The 19,626-nt window shown below is 36.0% G+C and overlaps 1 long non-coding RNA gene across 3 annotated transcripts in view; it reads right to left on the reverse strand.

Annotated features, from left to right (window-relative positions):
- The window catches only part of LOC110256965, a 97,875-nt gene that overhangs the window by 64,699 nt on the left and 13,550 nt on the right, over positions 1-19,626 (reverse strand). For 2 of the 3 annotated variants that reach the window (XR_002339059.1, XR_002339058.1), the window contains exon 2: positions 17,422-17,525. The exons of the other annotated variant lie outside the window; for it this stretch is intronic. This is a non-coding gene — a long non-coding RNA (uncharacterized LOC110256965). The remainder of the gene's footprint in view (positions 1-17,421; positions 17,526-19,626) is intronic. 3 annotated transcript variants of the gene reach the window in all.

The raw sequence follows: 19,626 nt of genomic DNA on the forward strand, positions 1-19,626 counted from the left end.
TGGAGAAAAGGGAACCCTCCTGCACTGCTGGTGGGAATGTCAACTGGTACAGCCACTATGGAGAACAGTTTGGAGATACCTTAGAAATACATAGAACTTCCATATGACCCTGCAATCCCACTCTTGGGCATCTATCCGGACAAAGCTCTACTTAAAAGAGACACATGCACCCGCATGTTCATCGCAGCACTATTCACAATAGCCAGGACATGGAAACAATCCAAATGCCCATCGACACATGATTGGATTTGGAAGAGGTGGTATATACACAATGGAATACTACTCAGCCATAAAAAAGGATGACATAATGCCATTTGCAGCAACATGGATGGAACTAGAGAATCTCATCCTGAGTGAAATGAGCCAGAAAGACAAAGACAAATACCATATGATATCACTTATAACTGGAATCTAATATCCAGCACAAATGAACATCTCCTCAGAAAAGAAAATCATGGACTTGGAGAAGAGACTTGTGGCTGCCTGATGGGAGGGGGAGGGAGGGATCAGGAGCTTGGGCTTATCAGACACAACTTAGAATAGATTTACAAGGAGATCCTGCTGAAGAGCATTGAGAACTTTGTCTAGATACTCATGTTGCAACAGAAGAAAGGGTGGGGGAAAAACTGTAATTGCAATGTATACATGTAAGGATAACCTGACCCCTTGCTGTACAGTGGGAAAATTAAAAAAAAAAAAAAAAAAGAAAACACTGGATCAGCCTTTCAGAGATATGGTACTTACTTTTAAAGATGTATAGTTTTCAACATACAATTTTGAGGTTTGTGTTAGCTCTCAACATGCTCTTTGTATTGGACTATATTTGATTATTATTTGGCAGTTGTTATTCATAATTTGCTGTCATCTTTATTATTTGATAATTATTTTTTGTGTGTCTTTTTTTAGGGCCACACATGCAGCATATGGAGGTTCCCAGGCTAGGGGTCAAATCGGAGCTGAAGCCACCTGGCTGCACCACAGCCACAGCAACGCCAGATCCAAGCCATGTATGCCGCCTACACTACAGCTCACAGCAACTCCAGATCCTTAACTCACTGAGTGAGGCCAAGGATCGAACCTGCATTCTAATGGACGCCAGTCAGATTCATTTCTGCTGAGCCACGACGGGAATTCCTACTATTTGATAATTATACACACACACATTTTTTTCTTTGTGTGTTTCAGGAAAAATAAAAATATTTTATTCTACCAACCTGAACATTAAATTTACACATTCTTCTTACTATCTATTATCCCCAAAGACTAATCTTTGCAAAATGCAAATGCTATTTATCCCCCTTGTGACACCCTCCAAAGAATTACATTTCTCTTAGACAAAAACTAACAATGGTAACAAAGTATATATATATATATATCACTACATGATTTGTGCCCTAACTCCCCATCCTCACCTTGCAAGGTAGCGGCCTTCAGTTCAGATGCATAGGCCTTCTCTGCCATTTTCATTCGCTTCAAGGCCTTGTGCATACCAATAACAGAATGTGCTTTCCCTACTCACCCATGACTTTGCCATTAACAGCTTTTATGATTCAGAACTCAGCAACCCCAAAGTTACCTTCTTAAGAAAAATATCTGACCTTCCCACCCCATCCTTGGTATATTATCAAAATTTGCATCTTTTTAAAAAAATATTTATCAGAATTGGGATATTGCATACTTATTCATTAAGTGAATGATTGAATGAGGAAAAAAATGACAGAGAAATTTCTTGGTAACTATATTTTACCACCTAAAGTAGCTGATGGAAGAATTTTAAGTAAATAATATAAATCCATATTCATTTAACAATTATCTATTAATATGTTTTGATGTGATTATTCATTCACTAGGATCTATACAATATAATGCTTTAGTGATTTAGCTTGATTTCTCCTGAAAATGATTCTCATATCTTCTTTGTTCCTAGACTCACATGCTTTGTCACTCCCTCACTCTTCTTCTCTCTATATATACAGATACATATATATACCAACAATTACGTATGTATATATGTATGTATATAACTTATCATGAATTAGATTAAAACCTTATGATACTCTCATACAGTTATTAAGAGCATAGCAAATTGATAAGTTCCAGTCCCTGACTCTTCTGACCCTAAAAATCACATATTGGAATTCATATACCTTGTAAACTATGTAAGTACCAGACTATCTCGGTCAGTTTTCAATATGATGAAGTAGTCTGTCAAACTTAATACTGCATTTTATTGCAAAGCATGCACTATCCATTTCAGGCTACATACACTGGGCAACTATATTAACCCTTAGTACTGTGCATTCTATGGACTCCAACAAATGTACTATGACGAGTGTTCACTGGTGCAGAATCGTACTGAGTAGTGTCACCACCCTAACAATTCTCTATGCTCTGCCTACTCATACCTCCTTCCCTTTCCACTCGTTGGTAACCCCTCATCTTTTTACTGTCATTTTAGTTTTGCCTTTTCCAGAATGTCATATAAGCTGGAATCAAACAGTATGCAGCCTTTACAGATGGGCTTCTTTCACTTAGTAATATACATTTAAACTTTCTCCATGTTTTTTTCACATCTTGATAGTTCATTTCTTTTTAAGGCTATGTAATATTCCATTGCTTGGGTGTAGCACAGTTCATGTATCTATTCACCTACTGAAAGATAATCTTGGTTATTATAGGTTTGGGAAGTTATGAATAAAGCTTCTGTAAATATTTATGTGCAGGTTTTTAATGTAGATAGAAATTGAAGAAAATGAACTTCTTTAAGAGAATACCAAGAGCCTGACCATTGAATTATATGTTAAGAGTATTTTTAGTTTTGTAAGAAAGTGTCAATCTGTCTTCTAATTTGCTGGAATATTTTGCATTCCTACTGGCAATGAATGAGAGTTCTTATTGCTCTACATTCTCATCAGCATTTGGTGTTGCTAGGGTTCTGTATTTGGGCCATTCTTGCAAGTGTGTAGTAGTACTTTTTTTCCTGTTTTAATTTTCATTTTCTTGATGACATATGATATGGGGCATCTTTTCATATACTCATTTGCCATCTGTTTATCTTCTTTGGTGAGATACTTGTTAAAGTCTGGCTTTTTTTTAATTGTGCTGTTTTCTTATTGTTGAGTTTTAAGAGTTCTTTATACATTTTGGATAATAGTCCCTTATCAAATGTGTCCTACAAATATTTTCTCTCTGTCTCTGATTTGCCTTATTTTCCTTAGCATTGTCCCTCACAGAGCATTAACTATGAATTTTAAAAACTTTAGCTTATCAATTATTTATTTTATGGATTGTGCATGTGGTATTGTATCTAAAAGTTTACCCTCATACTCAAGGACATACAGGTTTTCTTTTGTTATTTTCTAGGAATTTTATAGATTCACGTTTCATATTTTGGTCTATTATTTATTTTAAATTAGTTTTTGTGAAGGGTGTAAGATCTGTTTCTAGATTAATTTTTTGGTATGTGGATATCCAGTTGTACAGACACCACTAGCTGAAGCTTCCTATTCTGTTCTATTGATCAAATTGTCTATTCTTTTACCATTACCACAATGTTTTAATTACTGTAGCTTTATAGTAGATCTTTAAGTTAGGTGATGACAGTTCCTTTTGTTCCACTCCTTTAATACTGTGTTGACTATTATGGGCCTTTAAACTGTCCATATAAACTTTAGATTATGTTTGTCAATATATACAAAATAACTTGCTGAGATTTTGAGTGGGATTGCATTGATCAATTTTATTTTTACTAACTTTTACCTAAGGAAAATCTAGTGACAGAGATTCACACAGCATATAAATAAAGAATGGGGGTTGAATACCATTATTCTGAGATTATAGAGACTTCCTGATGGTTTCCAATGGATATAAGATCTGTTCATTCTTAAGTTTAGCCTTGGGAAGGAAATTTGAAAATTAATTCCAGGAAAAGAGTGACACAGAGAAAATACCAAAACTCTCCTCCTCTCCTTGGACTCTGCTCCACAATTTTAAAAACAATCTGAAACATGAGAAAGTTTGCTGGATTACATAAATCACTATGGCAATGTACTTTCATGACTATGGATTTATCCATAAATTGAAAGACATTAAAATATACCACATTAGCAATAAGCAGCATATGTACTGAAAGACCCTAATGAAAAACAGGAGAAACATTATGGAAATCCAAAGACAAAATTCCAGAATGTATGAATATTAATGTGGAATTTAAATAATAATGGACTAATAAAGGAACATATAACAGTCATATTTGTATCTATGCTAATTTAAATACTTCAAAGAATTATAATTTTTATTGCAATGAGATAAGCACTTAGTCTTAGCATTTTTTTAAACAATTAATCAGCTATCAAAAGTGGCCTTGTTAAACAAAAGATGGTGTACAGAAGAAATTATTTTATTGTTATCCCTGTGTTTCCTTTATTAAAATATAACTCTGGCATAAATATGTTCTTTGATTCTCTTGAAGATTTATCTCCAAATATCATATTTTATATCACAAATCAAAGAAATCAGTATCTTTTCTCTGTTTAGAACAGTGACTATATTTTATAACAGCAGAGCAGCATGCAATTCAAATGTAAAGAAGATAAACATAGTCATGTTTTAGAATTTAACTTATACCAAAGTTACCTCTTTCCACATTAACAAAGAATCACTTTGAAATAAAAGGAAAAAATGACTTTCAATTAAGCCTAAAGCATATACAAATCAAGCTTAATTAGTCCAATCCTCTAAATATGATCTGCAATTAAGAGATAAATCTACCCACAGAGATTTATTAAATCTTATCATTTTTGAACTGAAACTTCAATAAGCCTGCCTTTAGCTGCACCCTGCAGTGACTGGCAAGGTTGGCCTAATCCTTCTGGTTCCCCAGGTGCACTTTCCAAATAAAATTCTATGAAAAAAATGATATTTTTTTTATTATTGTTGCTGGAACTAGATTGTGTCATTTAGCCCCTTTTTGTTTTCCTGTCTTTTATTTCTACTCTTTTGTTTTCCTACCAGTTGCAACTGGAAAGAAACAGTGCTGGCGCTATATTTATTTAGCAGAAGCAGGAACATTTATCTAATAGAATCACAAAGGTTGAGGTTATGCACAAGCTCAAAATGGTCACATACGGACTGACAGACATAGCAAAATGTGGTTCTGAGACTACCCACTATGCTGCACTGTGATTACACTGGTCCCAGGATGGCACAAATTGTAAATGAAGCATCAACCTGAAGTAATAACCTGCCCAGAGAAACCAACTTGAGAAAGAGTCACAGGCAGATGATATGGAAAAAAAAACACTGGTTAGTTAACCTTGTCCCCAGGGTACAATCTTAAAACATTTCCAAATGTTTTGTTCATATCTGCTTTCACTGGCCAGGAAATGTTCTCCTTGATTTTTAACAATATACCAAGAAAAAGCATCTTTCTTCTCTTAATGCTGGAATTTTCTTTTAATAAAGTCACTAAGTTGCATCTGGTTAAATATCACAAAATGACCCTTTTTCCACTTTAACAGATAAAAATCATTTTCCTGGTTCATTTTTAACAAAGTATTCAGTTGTTCTGTGGGCTTCAGGGATGAGAATGTTTATATACAAGGGCATGTCCTCCTTCCTTTCCTGTGAAATGTTCACCAGCTAACTACCAGAAGTTAATAGAGCCAGTGTAGGAAGGTCATGTGGTGACAGGTGGTAACCTTGATTTCATTCATAACAAAAACTTAAAAACTGACCACACCCAAGTAAATAAATCATTAGGTTAAGAACATGTGTCATAAACAAAAGCACAACTAATTAGCTGACGTATCACCTGATAAGAATGTGTCCCAACTTGAGCAGGGGGTCACACATTTCTGTTTTGCATATGCCAGTGTGGCTGCTGACACCAGTCAGGTGGACTTCTCATCTCCTCTGTTACATCATGAGCTTTATCTGGGTAAGAAACAGGCTTCTGTTTTTAGTCAAATAATAAACCATTAGTAAGTACATAAGGCACACAGAGTGGCTGTTCAACAAATTTAGTTGTTGGTAAAGATGATGATTTTGACAAATATTGAAGACTTACAGAATAATATTTGTATTTCTATCATTATTTGGCTAAATGTTACACTGGAAATTTTTGCATTTTTAAATTCACTTAGATTATTATATCCTAGGAGATTAGGTGTAAATTCTGTTCACCTTGTGTCCCCCTCTGCCAAAGTTTTATTAGTTTAAAAAAGGGAACATGTAATAGATGGTATAGATGCAGAATATGCTGATATCCATTGTTACCTGTATATACTGACTGACTCCCTTGGACTGCTTCACCAGTATTTTAAATCTGACAGCACACAAAATTTCAAAAGAGAGAAGTGCTTAAGGAATAGTCACCCCATAAACAACTGGATTAGAAAAATGACCATCCTGACTGTCTGGCATTTTTTGTTGTGCATTACATATGTATCACAGTTCCACATAAAATTCAAATCTGGATTTTGTATTTTATTTAGTTAAATGAGTAAATACCTATTAATCTACCTTGTATAGACACTGTGCTAGGAAATGGAGATAGTGAAAATATCAAATGGAAATAACAGATAATTACACAAAAACAAAGTAAAACCTCCATGAAGGCAACAACATAGTTTGTTGTATTCACTCTTGTATCCATACACACACACACACACACTAAAATATCTGAATAAAAGGTATGCCGGATGTTTCTTTAATTATGCTTATTTAGTCTCTGCTAATTCTATACCTGTCAGCCATCCTCAGTCTCCCCCAACAGCAAATCCAATTCTCTGCGACTTTTCTTGACGCTGTCCCAGGGGTTACTCTCTTCCTTCATTCCCTCCTCTTCCTACCCTCCTGCTTAAGACATGACTGGAAACTAAAAGAACTGTTTTGATTTGCCACATATGTAGCCCGCAAAGCCCATCTTATTTCATTATTATGCTTATTCTATCTGTAAAGAAAATACACACACGATAGTACGAAATGACATGTAGTCAATGTATTAGTGGTATACACTTTAAGATGCTATATGGAGTTCCCGTCGTGACTCAGCAAAAACGAATCTGACTAATATCCATGAGGACGTAGGTTCAATCCCTGGCCTTGCTCACTGGGTTAAAGATCCAGTACTGCCAGGAGCTGTGGTGTAGGTCACAGAAATGGCTCGGATCTGATGTTGCTGTGGCTGTAGCATAGGCCAGTGGCTCCAGCTCCAATTCAACCCTTAGCCTGGGAACCTCCATATGCCATGGGTGCAGCCCTAAAAAGACAAGAAAATAAAAAATAAAATAATAAGTTTAAAAAAAAGATGCTATGTGAGCAGAAGAGTATTTGATTCTGCTTGGGAAACAGATATAGAAGTCATCATAGAGACAATAAACTGTATAATCCAACTGTTTTACTGCTCAGGTTACATGTGAGGAGCCCTGGGAAATGAGGCTTGAAGGTGGCAGTGGGCAGGGGAGGGGGAGCAACCAGACCTCTGAACCTCTTCCATGCCCTGTTAACATGTATCAACTTTATCTTCTAGTCTATGGAAAGGAATGAGAAAAGCATTATAAACAGTATTTTATTTTATGAAGAACATCTTCTCAGAGGTATTGGAAGGAATCACAAAGATAGGATGTAGAACCAGGGAGACTAACTTCCTTTTTCCCACTATAGTGCAGATGACAAGTGACAAGGGCCTGACCCAAAGAATCAACAAGAGAATGGAAAGCATGGAACAAAATATTTCTTAGTATGAAACAGACTTGGAAAGATATGCAGAGAATGAAGGATAAAGAAGAGCCTGATCATGGGGTATCACTGAGGTTAGAGCAAATGAGTAGACAAGTTTTCCCTCCTTGCAATAGAAAATTCAGAAGGAAGAATTAATAGTGAAACCTTATACTAAACTATATTTCTGAGCATACTGCTTACAAGTATATATGTTTAATAGGTATTAAGGGCTATTCTTACTTTCCTTTAAGTTTTATCCCTTTCTTATTGGATGTTGCCTATTAAAAACCAATACTTGACAGCTTGTAGATTTTAGCTGTCATCTGAAATCTTCTGCCATTATCCTGACCAACAAATACTGCAATGCAGACATGGGCTATTTGCCTTATAGTGGTCTTTAAAAAAATATGTTAATGAGATTAAAAATGTTAAAAATTTTTCATTTTTCAAAGTTTAATTGAAATACAAAAAAAAAAAAAAAAAAAAAAAAAAAAAAAAAGGAGTTCCCGTCGTGGCGCAGTGGTTAACGAATCTGACTAGGAACCGTGAGGTTGCGGGTTCGGTCCCTGCCCCTGCTCAGTGGGTTAACGATCCGGCGTTGCCGTGAGCTGTGGTGTAGGTTGCAGATGCGGCTCGGATCCCACGTTGCTGTGGCTCTGGCGTAGGCTGGTGGCTACAGCTCCGATTCGACCCCTAGCCTGGGAACCTCCATATGCTGCGGGAGCAGCCCAAAGAAATAGCAAAAAGACAAAAAAAAAAATTGATTTAAAATGTTGTGATAATTTCTGCTGTACAAAGGTGAATCAGTTATATACATATATATCCATTCTTTTTCAGATTCTGTTAACAGATGAACTGACTTAGATAATTTAATTTGTTTTGCCCTAATTTATCATTTTTCTAAAGACATGGAATTGGGGCATATAAGGGAGTATAGCTGAAAGAATTACCACAAAGAGATAATAGCATGTGGTGATGACTGAAACATAACCAAACAGAAAATCAAAGAATGTGATGTTTGTACTGGGTTGAAGAGTGTCCCCTAAAATTCATGTCTAGCTAGAATCTTAAACATGGTTTTATATGGCAATAGGGTCTTTATAGATGCAATTAAGTTGGAAAGCAACCACATTCAATTAGAATAGGTCCTAACTGAATGACTAGCATCTCTAGAAGAAAACAGAAAGACATGCAGGAACACCATGTGATGATGGAACAAAAGCTGGAGCAATTTCTCTCCAAACCAGGGAGTGCTGAGGACTACTGGAAATCACCAGAAGGCAGGAGGAGATGAGAAGGGACACTCGTAAAGCCTGCAGTGAATGCACAGCCCTGCCAACATCTTAATTTCAGAGTTCTAGTTTCCACAGCCTTGACAGAATATATTTCTGTTATTACTAGCCATCCAGTTTCTTGTAATTTGTTATCACAACCTTAGGAAACTAATACGATTTCAAAATATATACATATATTTGTCCCACCTAATTCCAAAACAGGTTTGGAGGAGCTGACAATAAAATCACATATAAAATATAACTATTGAACAAAAAGTCGATTAGGTGTTAGAATTGTAATTTTGCAGTTGGATGTAAGATTGGAGATCATCACATTCAGGAGACATTACCTTCTGAATACAAACATCCTAGCTAGCAACACCAAACTATAAGCTCTTTCCCTACTCTTCTGAGTAATGAGAAACAAACAAACAAAAAACCCACATGCAAACAAAAAAGAAAACCACTGAAATACAAAGTAAAAGAAAGAATGTCTGCATAAACATGGGCAATGCAGATATGTTTCATTTTAAGACAGCAGGACATATGAATGTCCACCTCTGTCTGGAGAGGCCAGATTTTTCTTCACTACAAACTTTGAAAGAAATCCATTTAGCATAAGGAAGCATCCTATATACTTTGATGGTTTCCATAACTGTATAGGACAGAACAATCATTGGTGTCTATGGACATGACCCTGAGTCATCAAGAAAAGCTCCCATTCAATGTATTGTTTCATAAAGCAAAGGCTGTCTAATAGATTTATAAAATGGATATAAGTGAGCTGAAAGAGATGAGTGATAGTTTTAGTCATGCTTTGTGTCAGTGGGAAAATAATTGGCAACGTGACAGAGGACATTCAACAGGGCAAGGCGGGGCAATGTGACAGCCGGGTGGAGTACGGTGGTAGGGGGCTACAGAATGATGGAGAAGGGAAAGTGGCCAAAGGACAGAGACTAGAAGTGACCATTTTCCAGGAGAAAAAAAAAAAAAAGTGCTGTAGAGGGAAGAAAGATGGCCATTCATTATTGGGTGAGGGAATGGAAGCACTGGAAGGATTAAGGAATGGCCAGACAGAAAGAAAAGTTATATTCATTTCCTAGATGCCACTACTAAGTACGTAAGCAGTATCATTATCAACCACTTACTGAGTACTTTCCATGTACCAGACATGACGCTAGGCTTTTTAGATACATTATCTCCTTTAATCTTCAAAACAAGCCAGGGAAGTGAACATCATTATGCCCATTTTATGGAGGTTAGGAAACTCATCCAAAACCACCTAACTAGTAAATGGTAGGAAAAATATTGGAAGCCAGGCCCCATTGAGCACAGAGCTTATAACTTAACCATTTCCTTCTAAAGCCAGTGAGTTTTAGAGTAACTCAGGGAATCAAGCAAACAGCTATGACTGCCAGAGAGATAATGTACTTACCTATGGGTCTTGAAAGATTATACCTGTAACCGAATCCTTAGGGAAGACTACAGAGGTAGAAAGGTAGAGATAGAGTAAAAACCCCTAAGCTGGATCAGAAAAACATTCTTCTACTTCACCAAAGGAAGAAATGACAGAAGAACTAATAAATGAGACTGTAGTGGCACGGGGTAATTACTATTTCTAAATGCCATTTACTGAATTATTTTAATATTAATTATATCGATTTAACATTCTATTAATTATTTTTTCAAAAATTCTGACGATTTACTACTTTTTTGTGAGTAGGCTAAATCTTTCTTTTATTTCAGGGTTTTTGTTTTTGTTTTTTTGCCAGTGTCTATCTAAAGATCTGAGGTCAAAAATTTTCTTACATTAAGCATCAATTAGGTGTTCTGAGAAGCTGGAGCATGTATCCTCAGACAGACAAACTTTAAAATAACGCCTAGAGTAACAAGTATCAACCATCCTAGAAGACTGTCATATGCCATCAAGGGTTATATCCCAGGAAATTTGGGGATGGGTACTCTGATGATATTACATTTTAGAGAGATTTCTACCAAAAATGTCTTAAATACGGTTTAACAGAAATAGGTGCCACTTTCAGAATATTCACTCTCAGATAATAGCAAGGGTATAGGCATTGCTAAATAAGGTGAGTGAAATTACATTTTCATTGAAACATTTATAAATCTATATTTATACATCTACATCCGCCTCAGTTTAAAGAAAAATTGACACATTATTTGAAAAGAAAAGATACTAAAATAATAAAAGGAAATGATTTTTTTTTGTCTTTCTTAAGGCCACACCCATGGCATATGGAGGTTCCCATGCTAGGGGTCAAATCAGAGCTGTAGCCACTGTCCTGTGCCACAGCAATGCCAGATCTGAGCTGCGTCTATGACCTTCACCACAGCTCACGGAAACACTGGATTCTTAACCCATTGAGCAAGGCCAAGGATTGAACCTACATCCTCATGGATACTAGTCAGATTCCTTTCCGCTGAGCCACGATGGGCAACTTAACACAAATGATTCTAATAGAAACATTTAAGAAATAAAAAGATTAGTTACATGGGATTCAGTTCTAAAACACTACGATTAAATTTTATGTGCATCCTTCAAACACACGAGGTCGCTTGATTTATTTCTCATATGGTGTAGAAAGTTTAATATGATAGAAATCATGGGACAAATTTCGAGGTGCCCTAGATTTATGTGTATAGAAAATGAAAATGAATGCACTTTAAATCTACACTCTCAATAGAGAATTCAAAGTATTGGTTTTCATGTTTATACTCGATGACTTACCCAGGGAATCACTAAACGCTCCCCACACCTAGCCTAAATTCTACATGCAATGATCTTCATACATCGTTTAGTGTTCAGTTCACATGGCATGAAGGACGGTCATTATTTGGCTCAAGGAGGAGGGGGTAGGATGAGTGGTCCTCTTTGACAGAATGACCTTGTTTAATGCCCTCTGTGCCATTCACTCCTCCATTCTTGATCAGCCAGTTCCATTTATCATTCTAATTAGGCAGCATCTTGCCAGCTCAATCAGCCTCAATTACTTTAGGCCTCATTAGTGACTGACATTCTGTAACAAGTGCATCTTTGAAGGAGCAAGGTCAGATAAAGAAGTTGAATACATAGAGAACAAGTACATTCAGAACAAGTACATTCATTTCTCTTTATATGAGGCTTTTAGTTTTGGCAAGACATTTATAAGATATTTAAACTTTTTAATCCACAGATTATAGCCCTCCGGTCAAAAACATTCTGCTTATATTTAGCATCATCTCAGCACTCTCAAATCTAAATCTCTGGCCAAAGAATTTAAAACAATATTTAAGTTAACAGGTAACAGTTACCCATCACTGAAATGAATTCTCCTATGGTGAGTTTTGTTTCATATAAGGTGATTTGGCAAAAATAAAAACATTTAAAAGAAAAAAAACTTCAGTATTGGTGAACAACGGGTGAGGTTTTCACCATTTCCATTTTCTCAAAGTTAGAAAAATATATGTAACAACATGAAACCATTGCACTTAATTTTTAGATGATATTAATACCTGGAAGAATAGTTATGATATGCTGTTAAGTGAAAATTACAGAGTTTAACAACAAATACAGCTATGTAAAACATGGATACACATGTCCAAGTTCTGGAAACTAATGTGAAAAAAATGTTCAACTGGTAGATTATCATTTTACTTTGTTTTTCTTGTATAAAGTTAACATCTTTTAAGACTTTTAAGGTTTTCTTATTTTTTAAAGTGCAGATTAGGAATATTATATCAAGGTAAGAATTTTCTTATTTTTCTTTTTAGTTTTAAACTCCTATAAATAATCTGCAATTTGCTTCGCAAAGTGGAGGAAAGTTAATGGACCATAACATGATTCCATTTGCTAATCTGTAAATGAATCTTTACTATGTGCCAGTCACCAGTGATTTGAGTTTACATGAAACAAAATCTTTGCTTTCTTAGGACACAGTGATTAAAAGGGAAAACAGATTCATAAACAATTATCATGTGAAATGATACATACAACAATACTGCATTGATAGAACACGGAGGAAGAAACATCTAGGTCTGTCCAAATTGAACACAGAGAAAATGAGATTTATAGAAAATATCAAAGATACAGAGGTGATTAAAAAATAGAGTGAAAAAGAACTGGGAAGAGCAGCAGTCCCAGCAGGAAAGGAGATGGCAAGGAGAGGAAGAGGGTGGGGTATTCCCCAGCTGGAGCAGAGAGCTGGCCTGAAGCTTGGAGCAGCAGCAGCCAGGCAGGCAGGCCCTTGACTAGGGACAGGAGAGCACATATGTCCTGGGCTTTGCCCTTGAGAGTAGGCAATCTCATTCATTAGCTACAGGAATCAAGTACTAGGGTTCCAACCTTTGCTTCTCAAGCTTACACTTGTCTTCCTTGCTTCATCTGCCATCAGCTCACTAACCTCCTAGCTGTAGCCTAGGCTTCAGGTTCTGACTTTGGGTCCAGATATTTCATTTGTTCCACATACTCTGACTCAGGAATAACCACTCTAACTTGACTTCAGCCCTGGTCTTGACTCCTTTGATTCTGATCCCAGATGGCTGCCCAAAGTAGATCTCCAGTTTTTCTCTTTCCCTGAGTCAGCAAGAACCTGTTTTTCAGTTCACAGGTGTTATGATGCTTTTACAGAAAATTATACCATTCAATTGTTTAACTGGATTCAACATCAATAAATAAAATTTAAAATATATTCCAACTCAGGTTTAATAATGTTCAAAAATGTTATTATAAATCTACTGCAGTATTTCATAGAGACATTGTTCAAAACTTTCTTTTTGACAATTGTAATTCATATTTTTTAAGGAGTCATCAAGAAAACTGTCAATGCTTACAGAACAGGAATGAAGTAATATTGACAAGTTGATTAGAGATTTTTTTTTCTGAGAATAAAATCCAACTATGAGAACTTGTATAAGCTTTCAGTTTTCCTATCAAAAGAATTAAATGTGCTTTCAGGTTTCTTACCAAAAATGAGCCACACAATGCAATGTGCACTCAATGATTAGTGGAAAATTATCCAGTCAGAATCATTTCACATGGCTGAATAAATTCCCTGTAAGAAACTAGACACATCTAAAAGACATGTTATCCTTTTCAACTATTAAAAACAAGACATTAAATTTATGAAAAAATGACTTCAAAGTATTTTCAGTGACCCTAACAGTATTAGCTCAGTTTAAAATTTAACCTCTTGTACTTGGAAAATTAAGCAAGAAAACTTATTGCTAGGTATTCCCTATTGGGTCAAACAGATAAACAGACTACTTGACTACATCACAACACTGCAGAAACTAGAGTGTTCTTACAGGTAATATAAGCTTTGTTTTCTTAGGTTTTGTTTATCTTTAGAAATCCATGTGTAAGATTTAGATGCTGGCAAAAGAGAGTGGGTTTTATTTGCAGTCATCCTCTTCTATGCTCCGCTCTGCTCTCCTCTTCATTTCCCTAAATTCTGAATCTGCTCTGGAATGTGTGGCTTTAATTGCATCCATTGTTTTTCATCTTCAGCAGGATCTATGAACCTAAGTTGTTGCTAACCGTTACTCAATCCTTTATAATGTGACAGTCATTTTTTTCCCCTTTTGCCATGAAATGATTAATGTGATAGCTACTCTTAAACTGTGCTTTTGAGAGTACTTGGAGTGTATAGCCTAGTAAACATCAGATAAAAGCCTACCTTACCGCTCATTTGCAATACTACGTTTGGTCCTGGCTGAGAAAATGCACTGGAACAGATCCAGCGGTGTGTATAAATCAATTCTGTTCACACCCCTGAAAAACTGCCTACTCCTGCCAGCTTGAGCTGTTGGCAGATGGAAGGCTGTGTGTAAAAACTTCTGCAGTTGTTTGCAACATTCCTAAAATATATAAAGAGAATTACATCAAAGAATAGTGGGAAACATTTCAGGATAATACACTACTGCTCCCACTAAAATCTTCATTTTTAACAGGGATACAAACAACCTGCAAAACTGCACAGAAAGGTCTGGATCTACCACAGGACTTTAATTTTTCTATTTAATTTGTTTTTGTGCTTAATGGGTTATAATTTGTTTCCATCTACAGAAAACTTCAAAACCCTTTCTGAATATCTCAAAGATTGAAGCGCAGAGAATATAATAAAAATTATGACGCATAAACTGCTACACACGAGCTTAAATACTTGACAGTTTGCATGCCTCCTCGCATGTGTTATTTCCAGCAACAGAGAATAGCGGGTATCAAAATTTCCTTGAGTTATTATAGAGCAGTTGTATTTTTGGAAAGTCTTTTTTGCCCATAGTTCTGCCAACACATACTCACATTACTTCTCAATTAAGAAATGGGAAAAAGGTACTATTATAAATTCAAAGATCGCATAAGCCAATTAGCCAAAAAATACTTAGCAGGTGCCAAAGTCCATCATCTTCATGGGTATCTTTAAAGCTCTGATAGAAGTCTGTTGCTTATATATAGTAAATTATTTTCTCCAACGTGATTTAAGCAATGTTTTAAATATTTTTATTCTCAGACGAACAAGCATATCACTATCAACAAAACTAAAATAACTAATGTCTATTTGTTCCATAGTCCAAAAATCTAATAAAGATGGCTGTTCAGAGTGTTGAAGGCAATGACCACAAAAGCAGAGGTGGTGCACAGATTCTACCCCCTGTACCAATTCTCATCAACTAGTTGTGGATCCCGAGAGCAGCACATAGAGCAGGAACTCCAGGCCTTGCTACAGCTCAGCTGAAAAAGCCCTTGACTTGTTACTGACAGTAGCATGAGTGGGACAGTTGCTGAAAGTCTGTTGACTACAAGTTTTTTAAAGAATATATCTTCACAGATTAAAATGAAATAAAAGTACAATAGGGATCAGAGACTAATAAGAACAGTAAATACAAATTTGAAAATGACTCCCTGTGTACTTGTTAGTTTTTAAAAATCTGTTAATGACACCAGAAGCATGCAAATTAAAGAAAAGCTGGACAAGAAGCCAGAAGACATATAAGAATGCTGGTTGGTACTCTCAGAGTTTATACCCCGTTTGGGCCCCAGAAATGAAAATCCTCTGCTCTGTTTCAAATGCATGTGTCATGATTAATCAGTTGATACTAAAGTCAGCCCTCAAATACTTAATAGTCATCTTCTGATTGAAGAGCATGGGAGCTGCCCAGGAATATCTGATTGACTTGCTCTTCAGAGGAGAGCAATATTAAAGGTTACTTTTTAATCACGGCCTATTACAAGTCAACCAGCTAGGAAATACTGCCAATATTATCCAGAGGTACAACATCATATTCCTGATTTCTGAAACAGAAAATGACTCAGTTAAGTTTATTTTTAATTTGGAAATAAATTACTACCCCAATTTTGGAATGGTATTAGAAGAATTATTATCCTGGGAAAATTTAGAGTTATGAGGCAGAAACATCAGGGAAATCCTGCCCAATCTATTCTAGCTGCAAATCTATTTTTATAGCCCAGAGAACACCACTGATTTAGTCTGGGTTCTCCAGAGAAACAACCCATAGGAAAAAAGTATATATATGTACGTGTGTGTGTATAATATATATGTATGTATGTGTATATATATGTGTGTGTGGTGTGAGTGTGTGTGTGTATAAAGGAATTGGCCTATGTGATTATAAGGCTGAAAAGTATAAAATCTGCAGAGTACACTGTCAGGCTAGAGATCCAGGAAAAGCTGATGCTGCAGTTAAAGTTTAAAGGCCCTGCAATGCAGAGGTTCCTCTTGCTTGGAAGAGGACAGTCTTGTTTTACTCAACTGATTGGACGAGGGCCACCACATTATGAAGGGCAATCTGCTTTACTCAAAGTCCACCAGTTTAAATGTTGGTTTCATCCAAAAACACTCTCACAGTAACATTCAAAATAATATTTGACCACATATCTGGGTACCAATGACCCAGACAAGCTGACACATCAAATTAACCATCACAACCATCAAGCAAAGATAGATAAGTATAAACAAGTCCAAAAAATGATATGTTCCTATTACAGGAAGGCATAATGAAAGCTTGGAACTTTTTACTGTCTTTGCTTGAGAATTCAATTAATTTCATTGCACATTACAACAGATTGTTTTTCATAAAAACGATCACAACAAAATCTTCCATTCCTCATGCTCTTCTGCAATGTGACCCTGATATTCCCCCATGAAGGAGGGGGTCTGATTCCCTTCTCTTTGAATCTGAGTTGTTGTTAATGACTCATTTTTAACCAAAAAAAATCCACTATCAGTGACACTACATGTCTTCATGTCTTCTGAAGGGAAGTCAGACAAATGACCAAGTTCCCACCTTGGTTACTTGAATATTCACTCTCGGGACTCTTCCTCTCACAGTTGCCATGCTTTGAGAGGCCAAAGGCACAAGAGAAATCAAGAAGAGTTCAGGTCTGCAGTTATACCTATGCCCATACCTTGAGTCATCCCATCGCAGATGCCAGAAAGTGAGTGCAGTAACCTCTGATGATTTCAGCTCCCAGCCATGCAGTCAGCCATTGGTGTGTTCCCAGTGGAGTCCCTGACAACATACAGGAAGGAGAGCTATCCCCACTATGATCTATCCAAATTCCTAGCCACAGAATATGTGAGCATGATAAAATGGTTGTTGCTTTATGCTACTGAGTTTAGGGTGGTTTGTGAAACCACAGAGATTAACAGACCAAGTGACTGCTATATATAGGCAATATACTAAGCATCATGAGGGATAAGAAGTAAAATAAAATTAAAAGTTACTGATGTTCCATCTAGGAGTTAAACATTTAAAATACAAAGTAAATTTTCAGGATAAAATAAAGACATCTCTTTTTTAATTCCAAAAAAGGACCAGTCCCTAAGCCTCAAAAGTACATCACTCCTTTATTATTTTATTATTGACATGCATAATATCAGTATAACAGTAATATTTTAAACAGAGGACTTTGTTTAAAAAATAAACATAAACACAGTTTGATTTTACAACTGTGATCACTGGCTGTGTACCCTCTCTGTCTCTGTGAAGTCCTCTTCTGACATTTTTCTACACTGTATAAAGATAACCCTAAAACTGCTAGAGGCAAAGGCGACCATAGCCACTATTAGCAGAGGAGTAAGTGGGAGGAGAATCAAGGAGGTTCTTCTTCCTTTCCAATGCCAGGGGATGTGGGGGAGCAGGAGGCAATCAAGCAGAATATTTCAATAATTCATTTTCTATTTCATGTCCTTCATCTTCTAACAGAATGGATATCTTTAAAAATTTGTATAGAGAGCACCTTGCATTATAAATCTTGGTTCACTAGGTTGTAAACTCTTAAATGACAGGAAGTCTGTCTTTTATCCCCCATGTTCTGAATAGTGTCTTGTATCCTGACCTCTCAAATTTTAAAATCAGTCAAGTCTTAGAACAAAACGTATTCAAAAAATTGGTATTTTTCCATAACATACAGGTCTGCTTCCCTGTGAAGATAATGAAAGGTCTTAATCATATCAGAGTGCCAACTTTTCATTTTCCTGGCGAGTGCTCTGGTACTAAATCCAAATCAAACCCTTACTGCAGTGAAGTTAAGTAGCTGGATGACCAGATAGCAGTCATCTCAGCATCTTCTTCCATCTCCCACAGAGTAGAAGATTGCTCCATAAACCATGTTTCTTGATGCTTATCCAATCCTACTTAAGTGGTGAAAATACTGGTTTAACAGTCTTTAACAAGCCACTTCAAGATCCTCAGTCTAGACTTTCAAAGTCTAAAGGATGTGCTAGGACAACTCTAACTAATATTTAAGGAGTTAATAAATAGCAAATGCAGGATCAAGAACATATTAAGATAAATGAAGCAGTTTTGTCATCCTTACTTATGGAGACAAACAATAGAGGGGCAACTCTACCACTAAGAGAGGTACCCAGATAGTCATCTGACATCCTCTAAGATTTTAGAGCACCTTTTCTTTCAGGCAAATAGAAAGAAGTCTCCCAGCCACAAATGAAAGAGAGTACATTGTATGTGACTGTGCATATGAAACACAGAAGAAATGGGAATACAAATATGTAATAATACCTAGAGGAAAAATTACTGAAAATAAATATAATATACATACCACTTAAATGGTATCATCTAGAAACACGGAAAAGTTTAGACAAATGAATTCCATGAACACACACAAAAAATTTTTGAAAATCTATTTCTAAGTCTCTGAACCAAGACTGAGTGTCTCTGCTAAGATCATAGTAAAAATTTTCAAAATCACAGTTTAAATGTTAATTAATTAATTGCTTCAACATAAAAGAATTCACATAATAAGAGTATTTGAACAGGCAGGTTTTTCTAAATAATTTGCAAGATTTATTTTAAAATGAAAATCAGAGGCTTCTGTTCAAAAATCAGGAAAAGTCTTTTTCATTTTCCACTGTTTTTCTCTCAACATATTATGATGCCTTTTATTTATCTTTAATAAGTAGATAAATATGAAAATATGCATATATAGAGATTAGAGAATATCTGTTTAAGGTCATACATGCTTGGTCATGGGATAACTTCAGGCTGAGCACAGACCCTACAAGTACCTTGCACTGTGAGTCTATCTTCCCCCAAGCCCAAGCCCCAGACCCAACCCAGGGTATAAAGTGGCAAAAGAATCCATCCTGTG

The sequence above is a fragment of the Sus scrofa genome, chromosome 1, assembly GCF_000003025.6.
Source record: "Sus scrofa isolate TJ Tabasco breed Duroc chromosome 1, Sscrofa11.1, whole genome shotgun sequence".
NCBI classification, from domain to species: Eukaryota; Metazoa; Chordata; class Mammalia; order Artiodactyla; family Suidae; genus Sus; species Sus scrofa.